Source organism: Equus przewalskii, chromosome 15 (assembly GCF_037783145.1).
Source record: "Equus przewalskii isolate Varuska chromosome 15, EquPr2, whole genome shotgun sequence".
Taxonomy (NCBI): domain Eukaryota; kingdom Metazoa; phylum Chordata; class Mammalia; order Perissodactyla; family Equidae; genus Equus; species Equus przewalskii.
Window position 1 is genome coordinate 70,469,231 of NC_091845.1, and position 16,706 is coordinate 70,485,936.

At 39.6% G+C, this 16,706-nt stretch overlaps 1 protein-coding gene across 6 annotated transcripts in view; it reads left to right on the forward strand.

Moving 5' to 3' along the window:
* TMEM108 (transmembrane protein 108) overlaps window positions 1-16,706 on the forward strand; it is a 326,114-nt gene that overhangs the window by 95,114 nt on the left and 214,294 nt on the right. Inside the window, exon 1 of one of the 6 annotated variants that reach the window (XM_070576062.1) lies at window positions 13,140-13,415. The exons of 4 other annotated variants lie outside the window; for them this stretch is intronic. The gene's annotated coding sequence lies outside the window, so the exon portion shown is untranslated. Of the gene's footprint in view, window positions 1-13,139; window positions 13,416-14,177; window positions 14,449-16,706 lie in introns of those variants that run through there. One more of the 6 variants, XM_008534076.2, reaches the window with a different exon arrangement.

A 16,706-nucleotide genomic window follows, 5' to 3' on the forward strand; every position in this document is an offset into this window, starting at 1 on the left:
AGTCTTGACACTTAAATGGTATTGCTAAGGTTTGGATGCAGGGAAGAGTTGCCTATAAGAAGCCGACTAGGAAGGTAGGTAATTAGTTACTGCCACTATGACTAGATTCTAGTCCAAAATAGAGGCCAATTTCTTCCCCCCAAAAATTGGTTAGATTTCTATAATTGTTTAAGCAAGAACAACTTCTGCACTGTGATTGACCTTTAGTGACCTATAGTGAACAAACAGTTAATGAAGATATGAGTACATACATACATCATTGGGGTTTTCTTTTGTCTTTTGCATAGACTGTCTTTTAATATCCAGTAGTTCATAGTATGGTAGGACGTCTGCAAGGGGATTGTACTGAAAGCACTACCTGGGTTCATCCCATCCATCCACCTATCTTTCAAGTATCTTCAAATATCTTTCAAATATCCTACTGTGGAAGAGACATGCTTAGAGAAGAGACAAAGTCCCTGCCCCCGTGCGTGTCATATTTACAAGCCACTTAACCTTCCGTAAAGAGATGGATACACTCTTTAGCCTCTTACTATTCTTAGAGTTGCTATGTGCTTGCTTCAAGTCCTGTCCCAGCCATCGTCCTGTGGTTATTACTTTGTGCCTGCTTGGACCACTAGTTAGAACAAGTCGGATACTGTGGGCATAACTGATCCCTGCTTCTGGTTCGTTTCTCACATTTTTTACTTTGCGCTATGATTGTGTAACATCTAGGACTCTCCAGTACTGGGATCGACAGTTCTAAGTAAATAAAGTAGCTTTATACTAAAGGTAATAGCTAATATTTTTGAGCATTTGCTTTATTTATGCCAGACACTCTTCTAGGAACATTTTATGTTCTCTCGTTTAATCCCCATAGTATCCATGAAGTGAGTGCTATTATTATTCCCATTTTACACACACACAAATTCACACACGACAATTTCACAAAGACAAGCTCTTGCTTTTTTTCATAGTAAGGCCGTTTGAGCATCCCATTTTTTTCAGATTGTTCCCATATGTTTTCTCACTTGATCTGACACATCTGTCCCCATTTGTTTACATGGGAGAAGTGAGGCAAATGAGGGATGAGTCAGTGCTTTCGATAGCTCTTCAAGTTAAGGGCTGTATAGTACTTGAATCCAGGGCCTCTCAATCCTGTTCAAGACTCTTTCTCCAGAAACTCACTGCCGCCTTTCTGCTCATCTGACCGGTAGATCGCTACTGAAAAGTTGGGTCTCTCAGTCATAATGGGAGATTTGGAATCTTGGTGACTTTAAGCAGTTATTGGAAGAGCATTATAATGTAACATGTTTTGTATCCACTCCATTTAGTCTAGGATCTAGTGTATTCCAAATAAGCACCAACGGCCAACTTTTTTCCTGCTCCTTTGTTGGATTAATATCTGGAATCTGCCCGTAACAGCACTAGAGTAAAAAAACCAGTTCTCTAACCAAAGAATCAGTACTAATTGGGAAATAAATCACGTAGCTTGCTATAGCTATAAGGGAAAAACTCCCACAAATTTATCTGTCATTTTGATTTATTCTTTTATCCTTTACAGTACATTTTCAGGGTCTCAAAGAAGCTCCTCTGTCTGTGAAGGGGCTTGAAGAAGCATCTTGTTTTACATCTGATGAAAATGGAGGGAGCACTTCTTTTGACAGGAAACTTCACTTCTTGTTACTGAAAACCGTCACAACAGTCATTATGTCTGGCTTCCAGAGATTTCCTGGAGTTAGGAGAACAATAGATAGTTAAAATGGCAATATTGAGAGCATTCGGTGGTTTTATAATGAGTACCTAGGGAAATTTTTTCTCTTGAGTTTGTAAGAATAAAGTAGGAATATTTGGGAGGTTGGGAAAAATGTAGAAATGAACTTTAATGCTTTATTTTTAAAAATGAAATGTTCTTTCTAACCTTTGGAAGTAAAAAATTAATTTTATACCATGGTTCCCATTATCTTGTTACTGAGTTGACGATGACTAAGGGAAACTTCCTTTCTTCTGTGCCTATCTGCATTGTAAGTAATCCCCCAAAAAGATACGTTTATATCTTTGTGTCTTTTTTGATTAAATGTCATTCAGAATTCTTGAATCTGTTTATTGCTTCTTAACTTTTATATTCGTACAGGGCTTCTGAGGCTTATGATTTTGACTTTAGCAGCAGGAGTTATTTCTCTTCTTTCACCTCCAAAAACAAAAAAGACTCAAGTGTTAGAAAGAGATGTTTATTTTGACTTATTTTTTGTGTGTTTTCACAATTTCTTATCTTAAGGTGCATAGCTCCAATATGATTTCTTAATTTCTAATAAAGTTTTGATATATTTACCATGTCCAACACATTAAAAGTACAAGCTTTGTAAACAATTTATGGGACCTGTGGCTTCCACTTCTGCAGTTTCCCACTAACACAAGGGCTGTGGATGGTTTTAGAGACTCCTCTATTAGTTACATGGTATACCTGAATACTAAAGATGACCTGCTGGCTTTATTTTTATTGAAAAACTAATAATATGAAAGCAATTACGAACTATTAACATGTTTTTATAGTATGAGTAAAACTCAATTTGTTTTAGAATTACTCAACATTCTAAAAAGCTATACAGTGAAAATAAATCTTCCTCCCTTTTCTGCTTCCTAAATATCCTTCTTTAAAGGTAAACACTATTATGTTTCTGCAGATTCTTCCAGAGATGACCTAATGTTCTGTTTATCTATATACACACACACACACACACACAAACATATACATACAGATACACATATGCATGCATAAATCCACATAACTCACAGCTATACTTATATATGTATGTATTGGAACGTACATGGATTCTGGTGTGCAATATACTTTTCTCAGCAATATACCTAGGATATCTGCCCACATCGGTACGTATGGATCTACCTCATTTTAATGGTTATGTAGTATTCCATTGTGTTGGCAGGCCATCATTTAATTTGTATTTATTTGGGTTGTTTCTGGATTTATCTTGTGGAAGATGTTGCAGTGAACATCCTTAGGTGTATCTTTTTACATGTTTTTGCAAATATATTTGTGGGATGCATTCAAAGCAGGGGAATTATTAGTGAAAGTGAGTTTTTAATGTCATTAAATAATGCCAAATTTTCTTCCAAAATTACTGCACCAATTTATACTTTCATCAACAGTGTGTAAGTGTCGTTTCTTCACATCTTTGTCAGCATTGAATATGACAGAAATTTTAGTTTGCACATATGAAAGATGAAAATAGTATCTTATTTTAGTTGACATTTTTAATTACTCCTGTGTCTGTGGTTCATTTCAGCAAGTGATTGCCGAGCACTTACTAGGTGTCATCATTGAAAAAGGAGCTGGGGATCAAAAATTGTCCTTGTCAGGTCATGGAAGTGAATGAGCAGCCTCTTTTTAGAAGAAATCCAAAGGTTGCAAGCATAGGAAAGTGAGTCTTGCTCTCTGCCAACAGGAGGTTGTCTCATGAAGGATAGACAGTGTCTACCAGTGTCGCCTTTCAGTTCTATTCCTGGCGTTGATTGTCACTCCCCTTCTGCATCAGTGACCTTGCTTCCCTTGTGGAAGGCAGTAGCTTTTGTTTTTCTCCAGGGTCTGGCTTGATTATTTCATCTGTCGCTTTCAGGAGCTAGCATCCACTGTTGGCCTCTGTTCTGAAAGGGCACCGGGCAAGCGTGGAATCCTATCAGCAGAACAGCCCAAGGACTGGAGAACTTCAGTTTATTATTGTTTAAGCTTCTCCACCTTGATGGGTTTTCAGAGAAAGTATTTCATTTTAGGGCACGCATGTTATGTTATAGACGATTTGAGTATTTCTTTAGAATTCACTGAGGGCGAAAAATGTGGATAGCAGCATGAGTCATTTCAGACCATGTTGGTTCCTAATACCAAAATCACATGAATGGGTAAACCACAATCCGTAAGTTAAAATATTTGGTTGCTAGTCTGTTAAATAACTAAATAAATCAAGTGGAGGGTTTTAAGTACATGACATAATGGATGGATAAACCTGGTTTTCTGAATAGAAGTAAATATACTGATAATTTGACTCTTCTTATAGCTGAAGATGAGAGGCATCTGCCTGAGGATCTCTAAGAACTGAAATTTCCCTGCTGTTAGTCCAGAGTGAATCCTTAGAGCTGTCCACTTTCGGGACATTGCCTTGAGCCTGTGGACATTTTTTTTTGGAGCAAAAGGAGGCTCCAGTTTGCTCAGTAGCTGTGTGTGCTCCAGGCTAGTGCTCAGGGAGGCTAACTTGGCAGCTGCCCTTTCCACAGCCAGTGAGCCAGCCCTAAGAGTGTTTTAAAAGATAAAGAGAAAAAAGCTAAGCCCCTTTGGAGGGGCTGGAACAGACCAGTAGTTGCTAGGCAAGTTAAAGTAATTCAGTGTCCTTGCCAAACGTCTGCCATGCAAATAGGGGACTTTCAGGGAAGGGGAGTGAGATGGCGGTGCATGTTGGTTGCCATAGGAATGTTTCCCTAATTGGAACAAGACCACAGAGTGGAGAGAGCAAGGCGGCTGCATCTTTGGTTCTCTCTGCTTGGGAATGGGAGCCCCGAGTGGGCAGTGGGACGGAGATAAGCCATGGGGAGGAAGGAGGGAAACCCTAGGTTCTCTAGGCATGAGGGTGTGCTGAAGGTGGAAGGACAGCGCATCCTCTGAAATGAGGAAGCCCCAGCAGATGAGACCCTACGTGCCCTGTGAAACTGATGCTTTCTGAAGCTAAAAACAGGGAGAAGAAAGGGTAGATTAACTCAAGAAAATTACACGATGAACCCTTATGCTATTCTAAAGACCTGAGACTTGTTGGAGAAATTACACTCCAGAATGAAGTCAGGGAGAATTCCAATTAGACTCTGGCATAAGCCCAGGCTTAAATTAGATGAAGATTTAAAATTCTGAAATTTAGTGGGAAAAGATGCTTAATTTGAAGATAGATATTTTATTTGTGTAAATATTATGCTAGATTATGTCATTATTTTAATTCATAAAACAGATAATGATTAAAGAATTATTAATGAATTATGCTGCTATATTTATCGAGTTCTGTTTTATAGGGAAAAAAGCACAATTGACTAAGTTTTCTGCTGCCAGTGTCAAAGGTTAAAGAATGTCTCTGAGAAGGGCTCACTGCCCCATTAATAAGTACCTTATGCATCTGGTGGCAGCTTCCAGAATGATAGCTCAGGGCCCAAGCAGAAATAAGCAGCTTTTAACAACTGTTGAGCCTTGAATGTGCTACCTAACTTGTCTATGATTAATTGATCACCCAGTTCTTAAAATGGAGCATCTCTGGAATGCTCTGAGCATGGTTGCTGCTGTCATTGAATACAGTTTCTGCAGCTGATGTGAGATCCCAAGGTGCCTATGATGAAATGACAACTTAGTTTGTCTGTCAGTAGTGATTAGGTCAAAGGTTTTCTATGTTTTAGGTTACAATCTTAGAGGAACTTTCTTTAACTGGTAAAGTTTTACGTGTACATGAAGTATATATATGTATTTGTTATCATTTGCCATAAATTTGATTCAGTTCAGAGGGTATTTAAAATAGTTTCTTCTTTAAAATATATATGTATATATATTGGGATTATATGTAATTGTCTCTTTACTTTTTATGTAGTTTCTTTTTTTGGGTCATGTAAAAGAAGGCTAACAGAATGTGAGGGCCAGCCTGTGGCATAGTGGTTAAGTTCGGCACGCTCCACTTTGGTGGCCAGGTTCGAATCCCTGCCATGGACCTATACCACTTGTCAGCCATACTTTGGTGGTGACCCACATATAAAGTGGAGGAAGATTGGCAGAGATGTTAGCTCAGGGCTAATCTTCCTCAGGAGAAAAAGACAAACCCAATGTGATGATATTCTCAAATATTTGAATTCTAGTCATGCATAAATATGAAGAATGCCACAGGACCTGATTAGGGGTCACTGTGTTCTGTTTCAGGACTCATTCACTTGGTCAGTTTCTTTGGTCTGAAACTTCAGTGTCATTTTACTTTAGAATTGATCAGATGCTGGTTGATTGACACAAATTCAATAATCTGAGGCAAATTTGTAAACCCAATGCCAAGTCTTAATTTACTGGGAGAGTGTAATAAGAAAGACTATCTTTGGGCTCCTCAGATGGTTTAACCTTCCCTAGTATGATTTGGACAAAGGAGCCAAAATATAAACTGGCTATAATGTTCTAAAAAAAAAAAAAAAAAGACATTATTCTTATCTAGACCCTCTAGAATCTAGAGCAGCATGGTCCAATAAAAATATAATGTGAACCTCAAACGTGAGTCTTATATGTAATTTTAAATTTTCTAGTAGCCACGTAAAGTAAAAGGCGATAGGTGAAAATTTTAGTATATTTTATTTAATCCGGTATATCCAAAAACTACCATTTTAACAGTAATTAATATAGCTAGTTATCAATGAGATAGTTTACCTTCTTTCTTTTTCATATTAAGTCCTGAAATCCAGTGTGCATTTTGCACTTACAGCACATCTCAATTTGAACACTGAATTTTCACAGAAAACACACCTGTATTTAGGTTAAAATTTATATTTGAAAAAGTGGATTCACATACCCAAGTTGTTCCAAACATGCATATCACTCTTCCCATAACTGAGTGAGTGTCTATTTATAAATTTAACATTTACTTTAAAGTTAAATAAAATTTAAAATTAAATACAATTCAGTTTCTCAGCCACACTAGCCACATGTGAAGCACTCAGTAACCACATATGGCTGGCAGTGGCCCGTGTAGGGAAGGAGAACAAGTCCTCTATCCCCAGGTCTTTCTGGCTGGTCTAAGAATCAAATTGACATGAGACAGAATAACAGGAGAAAATCAGACAAAGCTGAATAACATGTATACATGGGAGAAACCCAGGAAAACTGAGTAACTCACCAGAATGGCTGGAGCCACCACCTTAAATACTATCTTCAGCTAAAGACAAAGGAGGACGTTGTGGGTAGTGGTTTGGGATGGCAGAGGAGAGGAAGACAATTTACATGGAGATGGAAATGCAAATATTTGTTAAACAAGTTTTTGCTGAGCCATATATAGGCAATGGGACCCAAGAGACGGAACTTTGATAAAAATTGGGTTGCTGGTTCCTTTCTATCACACCTATTTTACATTATGCTACAGTTATCTTATGGTATTAGCTCCTTCCTGGAACAGGCCTTCTATCTTAAATTTTTTTAGGCAGTTAGGGGGAAGGTCAAAGTTTCTTTTGGAGTCTTTTGTTCTTAAAAATAATCAAACCAAAGAGAAACATTTGGGGTGGCAAATTTTGATCCCCCACACTACCATATTAGACAGCATAGAGAGGACTGCTTTTCCCCAGCTTCCTTTCTTCATTCCCACATACTTCTTAGATTGGGAGACCTGTCTGAGGAATCTAATGGAGAGAGAATCTCACTTTATAGGCATGGAACCTCAGACAGGGAGTTGATGTTTTTAAAAGGAAATTTCCATTCAAGCTGGATTAGAACCTGCCTGGCAAGGAGTTATCTATGTGGTTGATGGTACTATCTCCACCCTTGATCCCAAACGCACCCCTCATTGTCTTTCCAATAGATAAAAATGTGCCAACATTGATAATTTGCCTCCCTCGGGTTCCTCTGGTCCTATACTCCATGCTGTCTCATTTCCATTACATCAGTGCATTTCCTGGTTATAGGCTCCCCCTTTATCTTTCTCATTGTTTCAATTTCCACATTTGGCTCTAATTTCTGTTTTAATTTCATGAAGGATTCACATGTTCAAATTCCAGTTTTGTTCTTAATTAAAGTTGTCTATATCAAGGTCAATGTGGTTGATTTATGTTAATTTGAATAAGAAAATTTTCCTCCTTTGCCCCTTGCTCTGGATTTCTAGAGTGAAACCTCAATCTCCTCTTTACCTGTGGAATTATCTTCTTTGAGTAAATCAAGGTTTTTCAATATAGTCACCTGTGGTCAGAACTGTTAACCTTAAAAGAACCTCTCTTTTCCCTAGACAGGAGAAATTAAGAAATAATTAGATAAGTAGTGAGTTGGAAAGTAAAGACTCCCCTTAACCTTTCCAGAATTTTTTGCCCTGTTCCTTGCTTAGATCTGAAACTTGTTTAGCACATAGTATAATAGTGACCCTATCACTTGGAGGTTATAAAGCACATAAGTTCATCAGTTCCTGTTGGGTACCTGCCACTTTCTGGGGACATCCCCGATGACAGTGTTGAAATTCACCCTCCATGTTCTGGAATATATAAAGGGAAAAGCACTTACAGAGGCTCTCTGGGTCTAGAGAATGGTGTGTTATCCTAAGGATGGGCTCTTGTCCAAGACAGTAACAAGTCCTGCCTTGGCAAGAAAGCTGGTTTGGAAATTAGGAAATATTTGACCTGTTGAGTCATTTTAAACTAATCTGAATAGGAATGTATATTGTGCCTCTTCCTCATTACTATCAGAATCAAGTCATTTTAAAGCCCTCTAGGGCTTTGTGGAATGAATATCAGTGACAGCTGGAAAACCTTGGATGCCAATCCCAGTCTATCAGCTGTGAGGGGTGTTTAGGGGGGCAGAATTTGCTACCTGAAAATGTGTCTCTTTGACTTGGTTATTTTTTTAGAACAAAAGACTCAGAAAGAAACTTTGATCTTCCCTCTAACTGCCTAAAAGAATTTTTTTTTTTAAAGATTTTATTTTTTCCTTTTTCTCCCCAAAGCGCCCCAGTACATAGTTGTATATTTCTCATTGTGGGTTCTTCTAGTTGTGGTATGTGGGACGCTGCCTCAGCGTGGTTTGATGAGCAGTGCCATGTCCGCGCCCAGGATTCGAACCAACGAAACACTGGGCTGCCTGCAGCGGAGCGCGCGAACTTAACCACTCAGCCACGGGGCCAGCCCCTGCCTAAAAGAATTTAAGATAGAAGGCCTGTTCCAGGAAGGAGCTAATACCATAGATAACTATAGTATAATATGAACTAGATGAAGTAGACAAGGAGGGACCTAGCAAGGCCCATTTTATCGAAGTCCTCTCCTTGTCTCATTGTCTCTGCAGGGCATGACAAACATTTGTTTACCAAACATTTGCTTTTCCATCTTCATGTGAATGCCTTCCTCTCCTTTGAATTCCAAAACCACTACCCCCAACATCCTCCTTTGTCTTTAGCTGAAGATGGTATTTAAGATGGTGGCTTCAGCCATTTTGGTGAGTTATTCAGTTTTCCTGGGTTTCTCCCATGTAAACTTTATGTTATTAAACTTGTTTGATTTTCTCCTGTTATTCTGTCTCATGTCAATTTAATTCTTAGACCAGCCAGAAGAACCTAGAAGGGTCGAGGAATATTTCTTCCTCCCCTACAGATGTGACATCAGGAAAACCATTGAATTGTTCTGGACCTTACTTCTCACCTGCCAAGTGAGAGCATTAGACTGTGTGGTCTCCAGGCCCATCTCAGTCATTGTGTGTCTTGATTGGCTAGTCTAATCCCACAGCTTCTTGGATGAAGAATTGAAGGCCTGCAAAATCATTTCCTGAGGTCACATAAGCAAGTGGAAGGCAGGTCTCTGGTTCTCACAGTTCTGTGCTTAGTCCACGCCAAGGAGCATCATCATGCACTTAGAGGCTGAGCTTGAGCCAAATGAAGACATCCAGAAGGATGACTGGTTCTCTGTTGTCCCCATAATATCATTCATTTTGTCTGCTCATATTTTGAGGTTACTGAGCAGAAGCTCTAAAACTCCTGTGTCACCTGGTTTTTGCCTCTTTCATATAACTGGTCAGTAATTCAGCTCAGACGTCTCTATGACATAAAGTTCCACAGTGACCTCTAAATGGAAGAAAAATGTATCAGTTCTTTGCTACTGAAGATTCATGATAACAAAAAAAAACAATAGCTGGAATGCAGAGTTAAATTTGTTCAAGTATTTACCATTTAAGTAACAACTTCAATGGACAAAGCAAAGTAGAACAGAGGGTGCCAGTGAGCTGCCCTAGTTGGAGTTCCCATTGTGTGCTGGAGGCCCACTTCCAGGTGTTGGAGCAGCATCACAGGTAGGAAGCTGAGCCTTTCTTTTCTCAGGGGCCTTCACACTCCTTTAGCCTGTCATTCAGTTAAAAAGCAGGGGTTCCAAGGAAAGGAGACTTGTTGGTTACCTATTCTGTAACCAGACATGCTAAGTATTTTATATATATTGGCTCATTTAATTCTATAACTGCCCTGCAAGATAGATATTATTTCCATTTTACAGATCAATGAAAGTGTTCAGCAAAGTTATATAGCTTGCCTAGGGTCACACAGTAAGTGAATATGGATTTTATTTGGCTCTAAAATCTGATGACTTTCTATTAATTCCATAATGTCTAAGAGCAGTTGACAATATGTTGACCTCAGTGATTTCATTTTGGTTCCACTGAATGTGAGAAGGACACCTGATACCCCACTGTGGATACCAAGATAAATGGACCAAATTGAAAGGCAGTTACTATATGGAGTGACTTTCATCTATAAGCAAATGTTGTTAGTCTGCCTCTCAGAGATCCTTTGAAAATATTAAAAGCAAAAATATTAAAGAATTTTTCTTGCTAATAATAGGTTTATAAACACACTCACTAATCGGCATCATTGATCAATGGCAAAAAGTATAATGAATCCTGAATCACATTTAGCTTTCGGCTATGGTGCTTGCTGCTTTTGGGGTGAATTACAAAGCTATCATTTTGGTTTTTAAGAAACTGTGTTGTTTGGACTGGTGGTTCTCAGTCTTTTATTCTTTGGGCACATGAGGGGATGGCGTTTGCATTCAATGTTCTTCCCATAGATATGACAACTGTTCTAGTTAACGAATACTGCACAGCAAACTTAGTGTCTTAAAGCAACAACCATATTTATTTTGCTCACAAATCTGCAATCTAGGCAGGGCTCAGTGGGGACAGTTCATCTCGGCTCCATTCGGCATCAGCTGGGTTGACTTGGAGGCTGGGGGCTGTAACCATGTGAAGCTCTGTCACTCACATATCTGGAACCTGGGCTGGGAGGAGTAGAACAGCTGGGCTCCTCTGGCATCTCAATTTCATTGTGGTCTCTCCAGCATGACAGCTTCAGGGTAGCCAGACTTCTGTGCCAGCTCATTGCTCTCAAAGCACATGACCCAAGAGAGAGAAAGTCAGGCGGAAACCTTATCTTTTATGACCCACCCTAGGAAATCACACAGCATCCCTACCCTGCATTCTGTTCACTGAAGCAGTGACAAAGGCCGCTCAGGCTCAATGGGAGTGGAAATAGATTCCATCTCTTGAAAGGGAAGTGGAAAGTTTCTGGAAGAGCATGTGGGACTGGAAATACTGCAGTGGCCATTTTTGGAAAATACAATCTGTTACATAGATGAGCTAGGCTACGGATTATATGCTGCTGCCCAAGCCAGATATATCTCTGGGCATTTCTCTCCCACCCAAGGGAGCATATTGGCTTGCAAGTGAAATATAATTTATTCCCCTATGATTTAACCCATCATAATTTACACTTCTCAAAAAAGTAAATCATCTGCAAAATTTTGGCACTCTATCTACTGTTAGAAACAAATTACTTGTAAAACATTAGTGGATCCGGCTAATGAGGTGGATAGTTGGGACTCTCCTCTCCCTAACTTTTCCATCATATTTGGGCTGATACATGTTTAATGTTCCTGAATTGTCATCATATTGCTGCTTTTCTACCTTGCGTGCAGAGGTAAATAGCCGAATATTTATGTGAACAGCTTTGCATAGAAACCTTTCCATTTAAAACTAAAAAGTGAAGACAATTGCACTTAAAATTGAATGTTTCCTGAAGGGGTTTGTTTTAGCATTTTACAGCACCTGCTGCCTCCTCTTTTGGAGATGAAATGATTATTCAAGACACATTTCTCAAAGTTTACCAAATTAGTATCTTCTCTGGAGCTCTAATTGTAAAATGTGGGAATCCCATGTCGTGGCACACAAAGACTTTACTTTTTGCATTAATAGAGCTAAATTTGTTCTAGACCTTTTTTAAAACTGTAAAATATTTCATCCATATAAAAGAGAATATGAAATTTATAGGTACAGTAAAGAACTAAACACATGAATAATCGTGTGTGCACCGTCCAAGTTGAGTGCATCATCACCTTCTGTACCGGCTAGAGGTCAAACCGTCCTGACTGCTGTGGTAACATCCCTTCCTTCCCTTTATAGTGTTACCATCTCATAGTAAAATCCTTCCTTCGTTTAGATCTTCGTACAGTGCTTTTCACTTCAGTTGAAAACGTTTTATATAAAAGGCTTGCGCATCTTTTGTTATTTATTCCTGGATATTTTATATTTTTGTTGCTGTGGTTAATGATGTCATTCTATCCGATTATTGCTGAATATAAACATGCATTTGATTTCTACATATTGATTTTGTAAAAATAAAATTTGTTAAATCTTACTAATTATAATTTATCTTTAGCTTCTTTGGGGATTTCAACATAAACGTTGTAAATAACAAGTTTTGTAGCTTTTTTAAAAAAATGTTTTCTGTTTCTTTTTCCCCCCATCTTCTTGCCATCTTTTGAGTTGATAATTCTTTTTTCTCGTTCCAGTTTTTTCCCCCGTTTCTGTGAAGGTTCTGTGCCTCCTTTCTATTCCCTTAGTAGCCATTCTTGCTACCTTATTGGGCATACTTCAGAAAGTTTCTGGTTAATGAGTATGTTACCACTCATGCTCCAAAATTCAAAGACTTACCTTTCCTCAACTTTCCTATTTTTCCTCCACAATTTATACATTTTTCTTACAGTTTTAAATAATATTTGCTTAATTTTACCCACGTGTTTACCAATATCTTCCTGCATTGTTACTTTCTCCTGAGGTTTCTATTTGCAGTCATTTTCCTTTTTTCTGAAGTATGTCCTTTCGAATTTCTTTTAGTGAGTCATTTTTTAGTAGCAGACTCCAGTACTATGTATCAGTGATTCAGAGATGAATAAGACACACTACCGTAGACTGTACGATTGCATCGTAAACCAAGTGCAAAATTAGAGCTCGGGACAAAGAGTTGAGAGCACAGAGGGGAGACTCAGTGTAGGGGTGTGGAGGGGCATCTCAGGAAAGACTGGACACATGTGAGATGTGATGCTACAGAGGCTATGAGTGTGTTCATGGGACATTCATCAGCTCAGCAGGCTGGAGCTTAGGCGCGGGCTGGTGCCAGATGGAGCTGGAGAGGTTAGCTAGCTAGCTAGTGGGTTGTGAAGAGCCTTAAATGACAAACTGAAGGCAACAGAGTTGGGGGAGGTTTTAAGCAGGGAGTGACAGGATTAGGTGCGTTATTTACAAGTAAAATGTGTGATGCATGGAGGACCACAACAGTCACCTGGGAGGAGACTGAGTAAACCAAGGCAAAGCAAAGGCAATGAAGAGAGGAGATGCAATTTTGAAAGACGTTGACAAGGTAAAATCTTAATCGCAGATTTAAAGCAGAGAGGATTGGAGGATGAACTCCAAGGACTCTAATTTAGAACACTGGCAAGATTAAGAGCCCGGGAGGGGGGCGTGCATGATGGGAAGTGGGGGGAAGATGCCACTGGGGAGAGAGAATGAATTTAGTTTATAACATAAACTATTTGACATGTTTTCAGAACAAATGGTGGGTTGGTTTTAAAAGAATCAACATTTGAGGTGTTAGGGATATCTCTGTGCTGAGAACTTGGCAACATTTTCTGATTCTATCTGGTTGTTCTGGTCCTTCTGTTTTCCTTCTTTCACTTTCCGAGTTAGAATATGGATCTCTGCTTCAGGATGCAAAGGGTCTATTTTCAGCAATAACTAAAATATAATTACTAGTTGGATTTCAGTTAAATTTTAGACCAGAAATTTGAAATGTAGAACTGCCTTCATTGCTCTTTGCAAAATTATTGCTACTGAGCAGTGGTTGCTGTTGGCTGGTGGGACCTCTTGTTTTGGGTCTGTTTTTGTCTTAGCATTTATTGTTCACGGGCTGGCAGATGTGACCCAGAGTGTCTAAGAGCATCTGGTAAGAGAGGAGAGAAAGGAGAAAAGGAAGACACAGGCAGAGCAAAGGAAGAGGGGAGGGAAAAAAATCCTCCATTTAATTAAAAAAGTATTTGCAGGGCTTATGCCTCCTACCTGCTGTTTTTAGCCAGCAAGATCAGATTCTCCCCTGGAGATAGCCGCCTGGCCTGTGAGCCCAGACAAGGCCTTTCTTTTCGATGCGTGAGTCATCATGGTGATTCAGTGACTGTTCTTCACTCACATGTAGTCATTGCAGTGGGCACTGCTGAGAGTTGAGAGGAGCGTCTCCCGGCCAGGGTGTGAAGTAGCCTTGACAGCAGGTGCGGTGTGTCAGCCTGAAATGTGAGCAGCTCCTTGCCTTCTACCTGGTGCCTGTGGAGTGCCCTGGACTCAGGCATGCAGAGGATCCCATCACATCCAGGCCTTTCTTGACAGAGGAGGGAGCTGGCCAGGTAGTTTGTGGGGAGGGTGGGGCCGGGGGGGTGTCGGGGATCACGTACCCTAAAATGTTCTATTTAGGGAGCTGTACTCTATCTGGCAACATCGTGATCTGAAATAATTCCTAGCCTTTTTATGTTGTTGGTGGCTGACCTATGGAATCCTGCTGTGTGGATCATGCTACTGTTAAGATCTCTGATCTTGTAGAAGCGTCTCAGGGAAAAGTGTGAAGTAAAAGTTAATTATTTCGTGCTGGCCAAAAAAGTAGGATTTGAGTTGTTAAATTACAGAGTGAGTCCTGTAATATTTGTTGTTGTCAGAAATTACAATTAGGACAAGAAGATGTATTCCAGTATCTGCATAGAGACAAGTTTATTATTGTTAACACCTGCCTCTGGACAGCATTGTAAGGCAGAAAGTGAGGGGCAGTTGGTGACATGTGTAAACGCATATAAACAATGCTGGGTGTTTTACTTAAATTATCTCGATTAAAAATTATTTAATCGATTGTGCAGTTAAGGAAACTCAGAAAAGCTCAAAAACGAAGGAAACTGTCCAAGGTCACTGAGCAGGTACATGGTGGCTACAGTTCAAACCCAGGTATAATTGGCGACAAAATCCATACCACACTGCCTCCAGACGTGTTTCAGTATTTGTTTTTTTCCCATTTGAGAGAACAGACGTGGTTTCTGTGATGAATTGGTCTCACCCAGGTGTTTTCCCTTGATAGAGACATCACCCTTCTAAGCCTGCCCCAGGTTTGAGCCTTGTATCCCCAGATGCTGTCTTCAAGTTAAAAAAGAAGGAAAAAACTGAAGAAGGGGTTCACTCCACTGAGTGAGTAGGACAACAAGCCAGCCCTACTGCATTCTTTGCTTTGTACTCTTTGTTGAATACTTGTTAGGCTAAAATATTCAAATTTCTGGCTGTCCTTATCACAAGGACAGATTACACAAGGTTCTGAGCAGCAAGATGTCAGCTGTATAAATACTGAGATTTGTTCATTATTTTTCCTAGTGATTTAAAACTGACTGAATGCCAAGGATGAGCCAAATGTCAAGCCAACAAGAAAGACAGGAACGGATAAAGGTTGTCTTGGGAGCCGGTTTCCTTGGCACCAACCTGAAATAACTTCTTGCATTCCACCAAGCTTGGGGAAAACCGTCTTTAATTCGTATGGAGTGTTCTGCTGTCTCCCAGAGAGCTTATAATCACTTGCGTGAACACCAGTATTTATAATAAGAGGGCTTGAGGACATGCATGGATAGTCTTTTATTATAGAAAGGAGCTGTGTTGTAAAAACAAAAATGTTAATACTTAGAAGTTTTGGATGTCAGTTGGAACTGAAGCTTATATCTGTGTCATGGCCACTTTCCCTGGGAATGATAGGTACTTAACCAAAAGAGTATCTTTAACATAGCTTGTCACCCACAAAATGTGTAAAATGAAAAACTAGAACCAGAAGTCTGGAGTTATGAAAAAGTAGAACAGAATGTAAGAGGATCAGTTAAGAGCAATGACCATAGGTGGCCTTTCATGGGACAGGTGTGATCCACTCTCCAGTGTAGAGTTTATCACCTTTACGAGCACCCACAAGAAGTGACTTCCTGAAAAGCCCATATTATTCTCTCTTCCTTCAAAAGAATTCTCAGGGGAATAAGGAGTAAAACAAAGAGAAGGAAGACTAAATGTAGAACAAAGATAGATTGAGGAAGATCTTTATGTATATCTGGTACAGGCAATCCAAACTTAACCAATTTGCAGGTAAATGAATTCTGGCAAAGCCCCTTAGAAATCCGTGTTCTTAAACTGCTCAGAGACCTTGGTTTTCCCATCTGTGTAATAAAGGAGATAACATAGGTGGTCTGTAATGTGTGATTTGTGACCGTAGTGGGTAGAGATAAATGAGTTGAGTTATCATTTGATGTGCTAGACATTGCAATGACTAAGGGAAAATCCATCCAAGGACAAGTAGCAAGTAGCTCATTAGAGCCTGGTCTGGTCTTTCCTGTGCGTGCACAGCTTCCAGACCACCAGAGATAAGGGAGATCTTAGCCAGCCTCTGTGGTTATTTCTTTCTTTTTTTTTTTTTTTTTAAAGATTGGCACCTGGGCTAAGAACTGTTGCCAGTCTTTTGTTTTTTTTTTCTGCTTTATCTCCCCAACCCCGCCCCCGTGCATAGTTGTGTAGCCTCGGCCACAGAGCCAGCCCCTCTCTGGTTATTTCTTTCCTTGGATCTCCCTATTAAATTTCTGGCTCGTCTCCCATTTTG